An 18,785-nucleotide genomic window follows, 5' to 3' on the forward strand; every position below is an offset into this window, starting at 1 on the left:
TATGTTCTAATTGAGTGTATATATTCCACCTACAGGTAGGAGAACCATAAATTCTAGAGTTATTTTAAATATATTCAGGATGTTCAAAGTTGTAAGTACTTTTAGTGTTGAGAAATAGAATGGAGAAGATGCTGATTTCAGTAAAGAAGACATTTAAACTTTCAGGAACCTGGAAGAATGTGTTTTCTAAGTTGCTGTTCTTGTGCATTAATGGCACAACCTCTTTGGAAGAGAGTCTGGCAGTTTTCCAAAGGAGTTCAAGACTCAGGTTCACACAAATCCTGCACAGGGATGTGTATAGCAGCTTTCTTCATAGTCGTCAAAACTTGGAAACAACCAAGATGTCCTTTAGTAGGTGAATGGATAAGTAAACTGTGGTACATCCAGATGATGAAATATTACTCGATGCTAAAAAAAGAGCTACCAATCCAAGGAAAGACATAGAGGAAACTTAAATGTGTCTTACTAAATGAAAGAAGTCCATTTGAAAAGGTTCCATAGCTGTACGATTCTGACTATAAGGCATTCTGGAAAAGACAAAACTATAGAGACAATGAAAAGATTAGTGGTTGAGTACAGAGGATATTTAAGACAGTGAAAATACTCTATATGATGTTATAATGATGAATATATGTCCTTATACATTTGTCGTAATCCATGGAATGTACAACATCAAGAACAAACATTAAGGTAAACTATGGACTTCTGGTGAGTGGTTGGGGAAGCTATGCACAGGACAAGGTGTTTTGGAGAAAACCTGCCTCTCAACAGTGCAAACTCAAATTGGTCTGAAAAAAAAATGAAGTCTTTAAGAAAAATTACATTGTTTTGTCACTGTATATTGCATTTACTTTTCAAGGAGGTTTCCTCAAGGATTTAAGCGGAAATGGTCTGGAGCCCCAGTTCTTTTGCAGAACTTTTGCTGGAAAAACAGAGTACACTGGAGAGAACAACTTCGAAAATAACAGAGCGGAAAGGAAAGATTTTGAGAAGATAGAAAAACACAAAGGTCTGTTTGTCCTGCTTACAGTCAAAGGCTAAATTCAGAACCCTTGAAGCCAAGGGCTGTTAGGAAGGGGAAATGGGTACAAAGCTTTAGTTCTACAAGATAAATAAATTCTGAAGATCTGTGATACGGCACAGCACTTATAGCTAACAAAATGGTAGTGCATACTTAAAATTTGCTGAGAGAGTAGAACTTATTTTAAATGTTCTTACCACATACACACGCAAATAACAATAAAGAGGGCAGGAAGAAACTTTGGGAAGCAGTGAATGTGTTGACGACCATAATGGTGATGATTTTTTAAAAAAGATTTTATTTATTTATTTGACAGACAGAGATCACAAGCAGGCAGAGAGGCAGGCAGAGAGAGAGGGGGAAGCAGGCTCCCTGCTGAGCAGAGAGCCCGATGAGGGGCTCGATCCCAGGACCCTGAGATCATGACCTGAGCCGAAGGCAGAGGCTTCAACCCACTGAGCCACCCAGGCACCCAGAGATGATGGTTTTATGAGTGTATACTTACTCCCAAGTTTGAGTTGTATGCATTAAATATGTACAGCTTTTTATATGCCAATAACTCAATCAAGTGGTTTAAAACCTAGAAGCTCCCTAAATATATGGCAAGCCACCGTAAGTAGTGTCTGCATGGTGCTCCAATGGAGGTTTTCAGTCTTTCCACCAATTCTCTCTGCTTCAAGCATGGCAGCGAGTAGCAAAGAGTCAGGAATGAGAGGCTTGTTAATGGAGGTTATGATGGTAATGTGTATAACCGGATAACCCGAATAGTGGAGCCTACTTCCTCCAACCACTGCTTTGTTTTGTTGCTACATATGATCTTAAGGTAGAGAAGGGATAGCTTAAAGAATTACTCAGATAAAATTTGTCACCAAGTGATGTTATAAAAGTGTTTAACTGAAAGATGATTAGAAGAAAATACTGTGGTATTTCTCGTGTTTTTGAACTTCAGTTCATAACTATTACGATCTATTGGGATTTGATCTGAGATTTCATAGGAATAAAACACATTAACAAACTACGACCCATAGTCCAAATTCAACCCATCATTTGTTTTTATAAAGCTTTATTGGAACACAGCCGCACCCATAGTTTGCATATTGAATTATGACTGCTTTCGTACTACAATGACAGAGGTGAATAGTTGCAAGAGAGATCATGCGGCCAGCAAAGTCAAAAGTATTTACTGGAAGGGGAGGTGAACCATGAGAGACTATGGACTCTAAAAAACAATCTGAGGGGTTGGAAGTGGCGGGGGGTGGGAGGTTGGGGTACCAGGTGGTGGGTATTATAGAGGGCACAGATTGCATGGAGGACTGGGTGGGGTGAAAAAATAATGAATACTGTTTTTCTGAAAATAAATAAATTGGAAAAAAAAATAAAAGGAATGCTCTCAAAAAAAAAAAGTATTTACTGATTATAGTCTGCCCTTTACAGAAAAAGTTTGTTGACCTTGGAGTACAAGACTCTGTGGCTATAATAAATTTGAGAACTACTGAAGTAGAGGGAACTCATTCATTGCAAACACAGAAGAAAGAAACATACCCACAGTTTTGGATGAATACCAGAGAGACTGAGAATTTTAAGTGTTTATTACTAGAATATTTTAACCTCGAATCCATTTTACCTACATTCTAATTTTAGGTATAACCCACCATGTGCTCCAAATATTTTATTTTTTTTAACATTTTTTAAAAATTTATTTTCAGCGAAATAGTATTCATTATTTTTGCACCACACCCAGTGCTCCATGCAATCTGTGCCCTCTATAATACCCACCACCTGGTACCCCAACCTCTCACCCCCCGCCCCTTCAAAACCCTCAGATTGTTTTTCAGAGTCCATAGTCTCTCATGGTTCACCTCCCCTTCCAATTTCCCTCAACTCCCTTCTCCTCTCCATCTCCCCTTTTCCTCCATGCTATTTGTTATGCTCCACAAGTAAGTGAAACCATATGATAATTGACTCTCTCTGCTTGACTTACTTCACTCAGCATAATCTCTTCCAGTCCCGTCCATGTTGCTACAAAAGTTGGGTATTCATCCTTTCTGATGGAGGCATAATACTCCATAGTGTATATGGACCACATCTTCCTTATCCATTCGTCCGTTGAAGGGCATCTTGGTTCTTTCCATAGTTTGGCGACCGTGGCCATTGCTGCTATAAACATTGGGGTCCAGATGGCCCTTCTTTTCACAACATCTGTATCTTTGGGGTAAATACCCAGGAGTGCAATAGCAGGGTCATAGGGAAGCTCTATTTTTAATTTCTTGAGGAATCTCCACACTGTTCTCCAAAGTGGCTTCAATAAATGGTGCTGGGAAAACTGGACAGCTATATGTAGAAGAATGAAACTCGACTGTTCTCTTACACCGTACAAAAAAATTAACTTAAAATGGATAAAAGACCTCAATGTGAGACAGGAATCCAAATATTTTCTTACTTGCATTTATCCACACATACTACATACCGCCCGAAATCTTGTAACTACTCATATTTAGTATGCATTATTCAGAAACTGCAGGTACTATACTCCCCTGGCATCATTTCACAGGCATCTGGGGTGACTCAGCCTGATTTGGAAGTGTACATTTTGCTTTTAGTGGGACATGTGGATTCTGATATTGATATGGAATTGTGTTAGGCCTGAAAATATAGATGCTGTTTGTGTTTTATTTTTCCTTCTATTTGAAAAGGGGGGCAATTCATCATAACCTTATGATGAGCCAGAGCGTACAAAATGACTGACTCTAGAGGAGCCCAAGTTAATAAATGAAAACTAAAAATTTTTATCCATTGTCTAGGAATTTCTAGACGGATGAGTAAATGGTAGTAGCTGAGTCAATCAAATGTCTAAATAATTCATGGTGTAATGGAATTTTTCATTTTTTTTTCCTCAGGATACTCAATATATTGCACATCCAATGTTTGTCTAGCAGTATGAGATTCATCAGAGGAAATCAGAGGAAAGGGGGATGTAGGAGTGATGCAGTTGGCCACGTATCTATAAAATTTGAGTCTGATAGAAAATCTTTAGCCACAGACTTTAACAAGGTGAAGAAAAATCCCAGCCTAAAAACAGAACTCCAGGCTTTGTTTAAGACAGTTTGCTCTGCCTGATATCAAGGAAAGAAGTCACTAGTAATTCCAATTCCTTTCTGTCTGTAGTTCCTGAAGACAGCTGGATGAATGGCAGGGCTGCGCCCCCCACCAAAAATTCATCATTTTTGTTGGTGTTGGAGTTAAGCAAAGCCCAGAGTAACAGGGAGCCATTTAGATGCATTTTCCTTCAGAAGAAATTGCATCACTAAGGATTTCCAGGCCAAGAACAAAGTAGAAGAGAAAATCATGCTGCTTCAGCTAGAGAATTTCAAAGGTAATTTAATCTCCAAGGGAACTCTCACAGCCTGAATTCACAGCACCACTTAGCATAGATACTCATGTTGAGCTGCTACTGTATCAAAAAGATTGCTTGTGTTAATTCAAAAGGAGGAAAAAATATAGCACTGAATGAAAAGATAGAATATCTCCCCTGGGTTTTCACCATTTGCCTAAGTTACCTGTTTTCTTGTATGTTGATGAATAATGATGCTGATTGGAATCTGATAAAAGTTGCTTATATCATGTTTTGAAATCTGATAAAATGTAACAGAAAGTTTTACTTAACTTTGAAAACAAAATTTTATCGAACTTTAAGTTTTATTTAACTTTAAATTAAAAATTCCCTGCTTAAATGAGAAATTGTTTAGGACACACTGAAATGGGTTAACTGACTGTGTTTCACAATAATTTAGTGTGGAAAAATGATATTAAAGGAGACAACAGTCAGTTAAAGGTCATTCATTCTAAAACTGTTATCTAATATATGCTCTAACACAGTATAGAATGGGAAGTCATCAGAGAGGGAGACAAACCATGAGAGGCTCTTAACTCTAGGAAACAAACTGAGGGTTGCTGAAGGGGAGGTGTGGGGCAGAATCGGGTAACTGGGTGATGGGCATTGAGGGGGGCACATGACATGATAAGCACTGGGTGTTACACACAACTGATGAATTATTGAACTCTACCTCTGAAACTAACGATGTACTGTATGTTGGCTAATTGAATTTAAATAAAAAAGATATTAGTTGAAAAAATAACATAGTAACATAGTATGGAATAGCAATGTCCAATAGAAACATAATGTGAGCCTCATATGTAATTCTAAATTTTTTAGAAACCACATTAAAAGAAGTAAAAGGAAATTATTTAGTAATATTATATATTATTGTATATGTTATTATTATTATATTTAGTAGTGTATTTTATTTGACCCAAGATGTCCAAAATAGTATCATTTAAGGTGTATACTCAACATAAAAAATACAAGATATTTTACATTTTTTCATAATTTTTCTTGAAACTATGCTATGCATTTCACATTTATGGTACATCTTAATAAAGACTTGTCACATTTAGAGAGCTCAATAGCTCTATGTCACCAGTGGCTATTGCATTGACAGCAAAGGACTGGATTGTTTTATAAGCTATGTACAATGGAACATTGTCACACAACACTGAAAATTCTATATGCTTCTTTGGTTGGCATTTAATTATGGTATAATAGAGCACATCTAGAGGGTATGTGAGAATTGGTTTAACATAGCACCTTTTTGCAGTGAACTACTGGATAAATGATTTGAACATAAAAGTAGTTATTTTTTGTGGCTTAGCACTTTAAATGTTTCCTGATGTAGTGATAAAAGGCAGGCTGTTTTAAAGAGGTTATTTTCTTCCTTGCTTCATTGAACTAAGGTTGACAGTCCTGCTTACTGATAGCTGCAATGACAAGGGATGTAACTTACTGGGAAGTCTTGTTGTTATTGCTGTTTTTTTAAAATTTGGTCATTACACAAAGGCCTATATGTAGTCACAGCCTTCTGAAGGTGGAGATCCTGGATATGTCATTTTCCCCCTTTCATGTTTTCTAAGGTTGGTCATTGTTAACAATATACTGAGTACAAGGCATTTTATGGTTGACCAGAGGTATCTTGAAGATAGGTAAGTCTTAAATAAGGCACACCATCTGAAACACAGGGGTAGAGACTAGGAAAATTATTGACAATATTGAGTTTTTGAGCTTACATATGTATGGGGATGCATTTTATGATCAAACAGGTGGAGATAGGAACTGTGACAGGATTTCACTAGATTACTTAGTTAACACAGACAGACATTAGGCTGCTGAAATTCAGAATTTGGGGCCTAAGAAGCTCACTGGGCTTAACTGAATTTCAGTATTGTTTGGGGACTGAGAGCTCACAGACCATGGTGTTCCTCATTACACAAGATAGAAACCTGGATGTCACTTTTAACCCTTACTTGTCTCTTTCCCACACATGCAGTCACCTCCATTCCCAGGCCTGTCAATTCTTCCACTTAAATATCTTTCACCTAACTCCTGCTCTAATGTCTCATGGCTCCAACTTTAATTTGGTTGCCCATCGAGTCTCTAGGACAGCTACCATTTTCCTTTGCTGGAAGACTGATGAATAAGAGCTTGGGTCTACCCTCATAACTCTTTTTTTAAAAAGAAGTTTTATTTTTTCAGTGTTCCAAGATTCATTGTTTATGCACCACACCCAATACGTGCCTTCCTTAATACCCACCACCAGGCTCACCCATCCCTTCCACCCCCTCCCTTCCAAAACTCTGTTTCTCAGAGTCCACAGTCTCTCGTGGTTCGTCTCCGCCTCCAATTTCCCCCAACTCCCTTCTCCTCTCCATCTCCCCATGTCCTCTGTGTCATTCCTTATGCTCCACAAATAAGCGAAACCATATGGTAATTGACTCTCTCTGCTTGACTTATTTCACTCAACATAATCTCCTCCAGTCCCGTCCATGTTGCTACAAAAGTTGGGTATTCATCCTTTCTGATGGAGGCATCATACTCCATAGTGTACATGGACCACATCTTCCTTATCCATTCATCCGTTGAAGGACATCTTGGTTCTTTCCACAGTTTGGCGACTATGGACATTGCTGCTATGAACATTGGGGTACAGATGGCCCTTCTTTTCACTACATCTGTATCTTTGGGGTCAATACCCAGTAGTGCAATTGCAGTGCCATAGGGCAGCTTTATTGTTAATTTCTTAAGATTCAAATCAAAACCACATTGAGATACCACCTTACACCAGTTAGAATGGCCAAAATTAAGTCTTAATATAAATATACTGGATCTGAATTTCAGGGAGGTGTTTACTCAAGCTTTGCATGTGCAATCCCTATCAAAACACCATCAACTTTAGACTAACCATAAGAGACTCTTAATCTCACAAAACAAACCGAGGGTTGCCAGGGGAAGGGGAATATGGAGAGGGTAGTTGGGTTATGGACATTGGGGAGGGTACGTGCTATGGTGAGTGCTGTGAAGTGTGTAAGCCTGACGATTCAGACTTGTAACCCTGGGGTAAATAATACATGGTATGTTAATTTAAAAAATACCATCAACTTTCTTCATAGAGCTGGAAAAAACAATCATAAATTTGTATGAAACAAAAAAAAAACCCCAAATAGCCAAAAGAATGTTGAAAAAGAAAACCGAAACTGAAGGTATCACAATTCTGGACTTCAAGCTCTATTACAAACCTGTAATCAATCATCAACACAGTATGGAACTGGCACAAAAATAGACACCTAGGTCAGTGGAACAGAATAGAAAATCCAGAAATGGACCCTCAACTCTATGATCAACTAATCTTCAACAAAGCAGGAAAGAATATCCAATGGGGGGAAAAACCATTCTCTTCAACAAATGGTGTTGGGAAAATTGGTCAGCCACATGCAGAAGAATGAAACTGGACCATTTCCGTAAACCACACACAAAAATGGACTCAAAATGGGTGAAAGACCTCAATGTGAGACAGGAATCCATGAAAATCGTAGAAGAGAACCAGGCAGCAACCTCTTCAACCTCAGCCACAGCAACTTCTGTCTAGACATGTCTCCAAAGGTAAGGGAAACAAAGGCAAAAATGAACTACTGGAACTTCATCAAGATCAAAAGCTTTTGGACAGCAAAGGAAACAGTTGACAAAACCAAAAGACAACTGACAGAATGGGAGAAGATATTTGCAAATGACATATCAGATAAAGGGCTAGTATCCAAAATGTATAAAGAAATTCTCAAACTGAACACCCAAAGAACAAATAACCCAATCTAGAAATAGAAGACATGAACAGACATTTCTCCAAAGAAGACATAAAAATGGCCAACAGTCACATGAAAAAATGCTCCACATCACTTGGCATTAGAGAAACACAAATGTGATACCACATTGTGATACCACCTCACACCAGTCAGAATGGCTAAAATGAACAAGTCAGGAAATGACCAATGTTGCTGAGGATGCGGAGAAAGGGGAACCCTCTTGCACTGTTGGAGGGAAGGCGAGCTGGTGTAGCCACTCTGGAAAACAGCATGGAGCTTCCTCAAAATGTTGAAAATAGAGCTACCCTATGACCTAGCATTTGCACTGCTTAGGTATTTACCCCAAGGATACAGATGTCATGAAAAGAAGGGCATGCACTCCATGTGCATGTCCACAATAGCCAAATTATGGAAAGCACCCAGATTTCCATCAACAGATGAATAGATAATGTGCTCTTTATACCATCTATTATCTATTATCTATCTAATCTATCACCTATCATTCATCCATCTATCTATCTATCTGTCTAGCTCTATGATGGAATACTATGTAGCCATCAAAAATCTGAAATCTTGTCAATGAAAGAAGACCAAACCAGAGAGGGAGATAAAGCATAAGAGATTCTTAATCATAGGAAACAAACTGGAGGGTTGCTAGGGGTGGAGGGTTGGGGTTACTGGCTGATAGACATTAAGGATGGCAGGTGATGTAATGAGAACTGAGTATTATATAAGACTGATGAATCGCAAGCCTGTACCTCTGAAAGCAATAACACATTATATGTTAAATAATTAAATTTAAATTAAAAATGTTTTTAAAAAAGAAAAAGATGGCTACATTGGGGCTGTATTGGAATACAGTTATGTGGTTTGGTTACTGATTAAATGAATACATGGAAAAATTAGTTAAAGTTACTCATGTAAAGGGTAGCATAACCTCTAGTGTGTAATCCCAGGCCCTTTCTCTAGCATGGAGCTGAAGGGGAAACACTTTTATTGGGAAAATATATATATATATATATATGTTCAGTAATGATAGGCAACGCATGTAGGGAGAGCTCTTCGGCAGGTTAGTAGTATAATCACGAGGTTGAAGATGCTTGAATCTCTTTTGTGTGTTAGTAAAAATATATGAAGTCAGTGGAATTAGACAACTAAGACTTTACTAATAAAAGCACCAGTCGATCGGCAAGGAATGAAAAGCAGGCAAGACCGTAGAGGTAAAGTGGACAAGGAACATAGGTGGAGACTAAGTAGAAAAGTAGTGGAAAAGACATTTGGTCACGGATGAAGTGCATGTGCCACCCCAGGTTGCCCTGGTTACTGCTTTGCTTCATGTTCATGACATGATAATGGACAAAGCTGGGCCCAATGATATCTAGTGATGTGGTGTAAAGCCATGTTCATGCCTTGTACGCTTTCACCAAGGGGAGGACTAGGGTACAGCTTCAGCGGAATCTAGTGTTTGTTTGCTTTCCTGCTACCATCTGCATTGCTAAACTTCTGGTCACAATTCTATTCATGGCAGAGAGTATAGATTATGACACAATTGAACTACTGCTTCTCATTATTATAATCAGCTGGACTGTCTTGTTTCTGGCTTTGTTAGTTTACTGCCTAAAACTGTGTGCTTCCCTCTTGTTTTCATAGAAGACCAAGCCCTCCTAGCTTTTGCTAAAGAGAATGTGGCCACTTTGGAAAACTCCAAATATAGACAACATTGGATGGAATCTTTTCAAAGGGCAAAGCACATAGGTCAGTATCTAATTGTCTTTTTAATGAGCCAAGAATGTATTCTATTTCCCAGAGGTTACAGGGAGGCAGTGCCCAGATGGATAGAAGTAGGATTGTCTTTATGAAAGGAATAAACAGATTTTACTGCCTGGCTCTAGTTAGATTATAGGGAAGGTCAGAATCTGAGGAAGAAAATTGGGTATAGTTGGACGAAGCTATAAGTAATTAAAGACTTTCATTTAAAGTCACATGGAAAATTTAGGATGTCTAGAATTACATCCTGACCTTTAAAAAAAAGATTTTATTTATTTATTTGACACAGAGAGAGACAGGAAAAGAGGGAATAAAAGCAGGGGGAGCAGGAGAGGGAGAAGCAGACTTCCTGCTGGGGTTTGATCCTATGACCCTGGGGTCATGACCCCAGCAGAAGGCAGACACTTAACGACTGAGCCACCCAGGCGCCCCCATCCTGACCCTTTTTACAAGTCATTTTGCCCTCAAGGGAAAGTAGGGGAAATTAGAAGAATTTTTAGTGCGCCAGAGACTGTCAAGGCCAAAGGGCAAATTCTGATAATATTTTGAAGGTGAACCAACAGGCACAAAAAGGGAAAAAGAATGTTGAGGCCAAATTTTTTCAAGATGGGAGGGGGGATAATGGGTAGGGGAATTTTTTATTGAGTATTCTTGGAAAAGTGACTTAAAGAGAAGAAGAAGATTGAGAGTAAATATTAGAAAACATTGAATACAGTTATGCCCTGTACTGCTGTCAGGTTTTTTTGTTTTTTTCTAGTTTTGTTTTGTTTTTTAATTTGACAAACTGTTTTAAAACTGCTGCATTTAATCTTCCCTTGCAGGAAAACAACTATGGCATCTAAATAAAAGGAACTAACCATGAAACTGTAACTTGGACCAATTTACTGAGTGCTAATTGATTTTAAAATGTGTTTAGAGATTTCAGATTTTCAAAAATAATTACTAGCTTGGGAAGTGCCATTTCAACCAACAATTAAAACTACTTAAGTGGGAACATAAAATTTCCATTGATAAAATTTTAAGGAGTTATTTCAAAACATAGTTTTGGGAACATATTTGAACATCCTGCCCAAGTGAAATGCTTGGTTCCTATATCAGAAGTGTTAAAGGCTGAATATTCCCTCAGTGTGAGAACGCGCTATGATTTTGGAGTATGTACACTAAAATAGAAGAGAATGACGATAATTAATTGTAGTGTTATTATAAATTAACTTGTCATTTGAGTCACTAATCTTTATATTCAAGTTATAAGTAAAGGTTGGGCCATATTAGAAAGAATGTATTTCTGAATCCTAACCTAAATTTCCAACTGCCTGCTTGATATCCTCATTTGAGTATCTGATAACAACCCAAATTTAATAGCACCAACCAAAACTCTGTATTACATTCCATGTCAACTCCTCCTACAGTCTTTCCCATCTGAATTAATAACAGCTTCAGGGGTGCCCGGGTGGCTCAGTGGATTAAGCCTCTGCTTTCAGCTTGAGTCATGATCCCAGGGTCCTGGGATCGAGCCCTCCATCAGGCTCTCTGCTCAGTGGGGAGTCTGTTTCCCCCTCTCTCTCTGCCTTCCTCTCTACCTACTTGTGATCTCTCTCTCTCTCTCTGTCAAATAAATAAATAAAAATCTTTTAAAAAATAACAACTTCAGTCCTCAGGTCAAGATATCTTGCCATCATTCTTGACCTCTTTCTCACACCCCATATATCGTCCACTGGTAAATCTCATTACGTCCATGCCCAAAATGTAGTTCAGATCTGACTACTTCTAATTGTTCCCACCACCATTAACTTGGTTTAAACCACCATTTTGTTCTGGATTATTGTAGTAACTTCTTAACTGGTCTCCCCCACTATTTATTTAGCTCATTTTAGTCCAGTCTCAACATGAAATGTCAATCAGATCACGTCACTCCTTTGTTTAAAGCCCTCCCACAGTTTCTCAGCTCATTTAGAATACAAGCCATAGTCTTCACTGTGACCTCAGAGGCTCTGAATCTTCTGGTTCCCTTTCCCTCCCTCCCTTCTTTGACTTCATCTTCAATGACACTCCCATTTCTCTTCACTTTAGCCACACTGCTCTTTGGCTATATTCTTTTTTTTAATTTTTATTTTTATTTTTTAAATTTTTTATATTCAAGCACTTTTATTTTTCTTACTTTCCATGACTATCTAGAAAAGAAAGCCCATTATCCCACGAAATAATAATCCTGCCATACTTCAAAATAATTTTTTCATAGCACATAATTTTATAATATGGTGTGTCCCTCCCTCTATGTTGCAAATACGTATAAAGGATACAGCTGCTTTTCCGCAAGTTTAACTAGAATCTATCTGGAGCTCATTCTATAGAAACAGGCATCATGAATCTAGATCAGGATCCAGCAAACATTTTCTATAAAGGACCAGAGAGTAGATGGTTTTAGCTGTGTAGGCCATGATGTCTCTATCCAACTTCCCTTGGCTATATTCTATTTAAGATGTTTATTTTTGTATTTTTAAAATTATTTCTTTTGTTCTGACTTGAATTTATGTTTCTTTTTCTAACTTCTTTAGCTTATTCACCTTCCATTTTTATTTTTAATGCAAGAGTCACTTTAGCAGCATCTAACAGGTTTTATTTTGTCTTTGATCTTTTCAGTACTATCTACTTTTACATATTTTCTAATTTCCATCCTAATTTGTTTTTGACATGAATACGTTTTTAAATCGCCAAAAATATGTTTTAATGTTATGTTTTTAGAACATCTCTCATTAGAAGGCATCATGGTAAAAAAATACAATGTGTTTTACACTGAATACTATACTTTGAAATTTGTTGATGGGCCTAATAGCCCAATATGAGACAAACTTTAAAAATTTATTTATTTGAGGGCAGGAGGGACAGAGGGAGAGGAAGTATTATGCAGACTCCACACTGAGTGAGCTTGATACGGGGCTCAATTTATCTCAGGACCCTGAGATTGCAACCTGAGTTAAAACCAAGAGTCTGTCACTTAATCAACTGCATCACCCAGGCACTCTTGAGTTTAACTTTTATAAATGTTTCATATAGGCTTGAAAAGAATGAATTTCCTAATGTGGGACTATAGGAATAAGCTTGTAAATTTGTTGCTCAAATCATTATCAGTCTGTACTTGCTGTGATTACTAATATATTTGGATTTTCTATTTTATTTTCTTTTTTCACAATTTTTTATTTTTTAAATTTCTTTTCAGTGTACCAGAATTCACTGTTTATGCAACATACCCAGTGCTCCATGCAATACATGCCCTCCATAATATCCACCACCAGACTCACCCAGCCTTCCAACCCCCCCCTTCAAAACCCTCAGGTTGTTTTTCAGAGTCCACAGTCTCTTATGGTTCATCTCCCCCTCCAATTTCCCCCAACTTATTTTAATGTTTATCTTGTCATCTTATAATTTTTCCTTGACTATCTTCTTTTCTCTTTTGTCTTTAAGTAGTTTTATTTTTCTCATTTCACTTTTTCTCCCTTTAGTGGTTCCAAAAATATACAATATATTTCAACACACTGTTACACTTGTAATTTTTATTTTTATTTATTTTATCTTAATTTCAGTATAGTTAGTATACAATGTTATAATAGTTTCAGGTGTACAATATAGTGATTCAACAATTTTATACATTATTCAGTGCTCATCATGATAAGTGGACTCTTAATCCCCTTCTAGTCTTTCTTGCCTTTTGACCCCACCTAGCTCCCCTCTGGTAACCATCATTTTGTTCTCTATAGTTGAGTTTGTTTCTTGGTTTGTCTTTTTCTCTATTTTTTCCCCTTTGCTCATTTGTTTTTTCTTAAATTCTACACATAAGTGAAATCATATGGTATTTGCCTTTCTTTGACTGACTTATTTTGCTTAGCGTTATACTCTCTACTTCCATCCATGTTGTTGCAAATGGCAAGAGTTGACCCTTTTTTATGGTTAAATAATATTCCATTGCAAGTATATACCACATCTTTATCCATTTATCTATTGATAGACACTTGGGCTGCTTCCACAATTTGGCTATTGTAAATAATGCTGCAATAAACATAAGGGTGCATATATTATTATTTTTTTAAGATTATTTATGTATTTTAGTAGGAGAAAGAGAGAAAGAATGCAAGCAGGGGAGGGGCAGAGAGAGAGAGAGGGAGATAGAGAATCTTAAGCAGGCTTCATGCTGGATGTGGAGCCTGATCCCATGATCTTGAGATCATGACCTGAGCCAAAACAGAGTCAGACACTTAACTGAGCCATCCAGGTGCTCCTATCCTTTTGAATTAGTGCTTTCATAGTCTTTGGGCAAACAACCAGTAATGTGATTACTGGATCATATGGTATTTCTTTCTTAAATTTTTGAGGAACCTCCATACTCTTTTCCCCAGTGGTTTCCCTGGGTTGCATTCCCACCCATAGTGCACCAGGGTTCCTTTTTCTCAACATTCTCAACAACACTTGTTGTTTCTTGTGTTATTTTAAAATTTTATTGTATTTAAATTTAATTAGCATATAGTGTATCATTAGTTTCAGAGGTAGAGTTCAGTAATTCATCTGTTGCTTATAATACCCAGTGCTCATTCCATCACATGCCCTCCTTAATGGCCATCACCCAGTTACCTCCTCTCCCCAAACTCCTTCCCTCTAGCAACCTTCAGTTTGTTCCCTATAGTTAAGAGTCTCTTATGGTTTATCTCCTTCTCTGATTTCATCTTATCTTATTTTTAATTTTAGCTGTTCCAACAGGTGTGAGGTGATATCTCATTGTAGTTTTGATCTCATTGTAGTATTTACTTGAGAATAAGTGATGTTGAACATCTTTTCATGTGTCTGTTTTCTTCTTTGGAGAAATGTTTGTTCATGTCTTCAGCCCATTTTTAAATTTGATTGTTTTTTTGGTATTGAGTTGTGTTCTTTATTTTTTAAATTTATTTAAGTTTTTATTTTATTATTTTAAAGATTTCATTTTTTAATAATCTCTACACCCAGCATGGGACTCAAACTCACAACCCTGAGATCAAGAGTTGCGTGGTCTACTAACTGATCCAGCCAGGTGCCCTGTTCAAGTTTTTATTTTAATTCTGGTTAGTTAACATACAGTGTTATGTTATTTTCAGGTGTACGATAGAGCGATTCAACAATTCCATACATCACCTGTTGCTCATCATGACAAGTGTACTCCTTAATCCCCATCACCTATTTAACCCATCCTCCCAACACCCCCTTGCCTTACATTTTGGATACTAACCCTTTATCACATATGTCTTTTGCAAATATCTTTTCCCATTCAGTACATTGTCTTTTACTTTGTTGATAGTTTCCTTTGCTGTGCAGAAGCTTTTTATTTTGATGTAGTCCCAGTGGGTTACTTTTGCTTTTATTTCCCTTGCCTCAGGAGATTGTCTAGAAAAATGTTGTTACAGCCTACACTTATAATTTTCAACAGGCCTTATTTAACTTGAGTTCTAAAGTTAGTCATTATCTTTACCATTCTCAACAGTACAAAACAAGGACCTTGAATGCTTTTACCCTCTTCATCACCTGTGTTGGCTTGCTGTGAAAAAAGACTGAGACATGATGAGTTTAAAGCTGAGTTGGCTGCTGGACAAGGCATAGAAAATCTGACCGAACATGAAGGGGTCTGGCTATGGGATAGGGTTTTTTGATTAACTGTAAAAGAGTATCTCTAAGATAGTTCAGGCACTGCAGATTTATATCTAGACATGAAAGAGGGGACAAACCCTTTGAAAACTGTCTCCTAGCACGAAACAAATTCTCATGGTCCTAGAAGCTCATGAGGAAGTAGCTCATCTGGATCTAGAACTCAGCACTTGGTTGATGTCAGCATTTCTGGCAGTAGGTATTTTCCAGAGCCTACAGTATGCAAGCTTTGGCCTTTTGTCTGCCTATTACCTTGCACTATTCCTGGGCCCACAGAGCCTTGGAAATATTTCCTGGTGCTTAGAAAAGTCAGGTGTCCCCTAGCCTCTCTTTGGCCAACCTACAACTATGTGACACATGAGGGTTGGGTTACTGTCTGTCAGCATGCCCTCAGTTGCATATCCAGCCTGCTAATTAAAGTAGGCTTACCTCTTCTGCACAGCAAAGGGCACCATCAACAAAGTGAAAAGGCCACTTATTGAATGGGAGAAAATATTTGCAATTTATATACCTAATAAGTAGCTAATATTTAAAATCAATAAAGAGCTCCTATACTTCAATAGCAAAAAAAAAATCCAATTACAAAATGGACAGTAGATCTGCATAGACATTTTCCCTAAGAAGATACACAAGTGGCCAATAAATACATGAAAAGATGCTCAACATCATTAATCCTCAGGGAAATGCAAATCAAATCCACAATGAGATAATCACCTTATACCTGTTAGAATGGCTATTATCAAAAAGACAAGAAATAAGAAGTGTTGGCAAGGATCTGGGGAAGAGGGAATTCTCATGCATTGTTGGTGGGAATGTAAATTGGAGCAGTCAGTATGGGAGAGAGTGTGGAGGTTCCTAAAAATATTAAAAATCGAACTACCATATGATTCAGTAATTCCACTTCTGGGTATTTATCCAAAGAAAATGAAAACACCAACTCAAAAAGATATCTGCACCCTCATGTTCACTGAAGCAATATTTATAACAGCTAAGATATGGAAACAACCTAAGCATAATCAACAGATGAACACTTTATTATATGTTGTATATATGTAAGAGAGTATCATTCAGCCCTAAAAGTAATGAAATCTTGCCATCTGCAACAACAGGGGTGGACCTCGAGGGCATTATGCTAAGGGAAATAAGTCAGACAGAGAAAGAAAAAAATGCATGATCTTTCTTATATGTAAAATCTGATAAACAAACAAACAAGCTTGTAGATACAGAGAATAGCGTGGTTGCCAGAGGCTGGGGAGGGGAGGCTGGGCAAAGTGGGTGAAAGAGGTCAAAAGGTAAAAAAAAGAATTAGTTAAAAAAAAGAAAACAAAGTAGGCTTCTGTCTGTGGGAGCTTTAGACTTGGTGCAACAGAACATCTATGTGCCTTCTAGGTAGGGAATAATGAACGTTTGCCGCAGTGCATGCTGTCTATTATTTAACTACTTACAAGTTTTCCGCCATGAATTCTATGTGATTTTTGCACGGAGTGGTGCTAGGTGTGTCAAAAGGCAAAGAAAGAAAAACATAATTTCACAAGGCCAAGTGACTGTTTAGTTGAGACAAGTCTTTGTCTTGCCAGTTGAAGATTTGCTGGATTTCTTGGAGCTCAGGCACAAGCCTATTAATGATTCCTGAGTCTTTTTACGAAGTCTGCCTAGTACAGCTGTATGTTCACTGGCTGTTTTTCTGTTGATTCTAAGTAGTTTTCCTAGATTCAGATTGATTCTTTCTTTCTTCTCTCTTCTGAGGACTTAATTGTTTGCTGTCACACACTCTCTAGGCTCAGGGAAACCAAGTCCATATGCACATGGTCCAAATTCAGTGAAAATTTCCTTTTCTACAACTAAAAACTATATTTAATATTTTAGTTGTAGAATTTTTATATCCCCAAAATAGGATATTATTTTTTATACTAACAATTTCTGTTTAGATTGACACACGTGGTTGGTATTTTCCTTGATAATCACTCTTGCATCTTACACTTAACATTTGAGATCAGAATTTTTAAATGAGACTTTCAAGCTCAACTGATCAAAAATCCTTCCAAGATTGTAATTGGGATAGGATTGTATCCATAGATGAAATGGGTGAGAAGCAATAGTCCTCTAGCAGTAAGTCTTCCAATTTTGGTATCCTGTCATTTTTGACATTTAGTTATATCTTTTTTTTTCCTCAACAGGTCTTTCCAGAGGTTGATCATTTTAGCAGTTTCAAAGTAGAATCTTTTGATTTGATCTCCTCTATCGTAAGTCTGTTCTCTCTTTCATTGATATTGTTTCCTACATTATTTCTCTTCTATTCTCATTGGATTTATTTTGCTCTTCTTTTCTAATGTGTAAGGTGCATAGATAATGTTATTGATTTTCAGCCTTTCATTTCTCATATAAGTATTTAAAGCTGTAAGTTTTTCTTTGGTGACTGCTTTAGCTGCACTCTGCATGTTTCAATATGTCTGATTTGCATGATCATTTTTGGTAAAATAATTCATAAATGCAATTATGTTTTGTGTTAATGAGTTATTTAGATGTACACTAAATTTTAAAGAATATGGGAATTTTTTAGTTACCCCCTTATTATTACTTTCTAGCCTAATTGTGTTTTGGTCAGAGAGTATTTCCTAGATCTTTTGATTCTCCAGAACTTTGATGAGATTAGCTTTAAGGCCAAAATATATTTAATTAATATGACAGGTTATTTTTTGGCCTTCATCTTATATAATATCAATATTCTCAAGTTTCTTTTGATTAAATTTTGTTGTATATCATATAACTCCCTTTTCTTTCAACATTTATTTTGCCAGCCATTCACTTAAAATTACATAGGGAAATACTCTTTCGCAGTACAGTTCTATGAATTTTGACAAATGCATACACTTATGTAACCACTACCACACTCGTGATTCAGAACAGTTCCATCACTTAACAAATCCGCCCATGCTGCTCTTTTGTAGTGACCCGTCCCAAGACTCCAAGTGCAGGGAGACCTCTAGTCTATTATCAATGTCTACCTATAAAGTCATATAAATAGAATCACATAGCATATGTAATTTTCCCATCTTTCACTTATAAGAATGCATTTGTTACTTATCCATATTGCTGTACGCATTCATAGCTTCTTCCTGTTTATTGCCGAGTAATATTACATTGT

At 37.1% G+C, this 18,785-nt stretch overlaps 1 pseudogene; it reads left to right on the plus strand.

Moving 5' to 3' along the window:
* Window positions 1-18,785, plus strand: part of LOC122897523 — a 152,409-nt pseudogene that overhangs the window by 11,009 nt on the left and 122,615 nt on the right.

Source organism: Neovison vison, chromosome X (genome assembly GCF_020171115.1).
Source record: "Neovison vison isolate M4711 chromosome X, ASM_NN_V1, whole genome shotgun sequence".
Taxonomy (NCBI): domain Eukaryota; kingdom Metazoa; phylum Chordata; class Mammalia; order Carnivora; family Mustelidae; genus Neogale; species Neogale vison.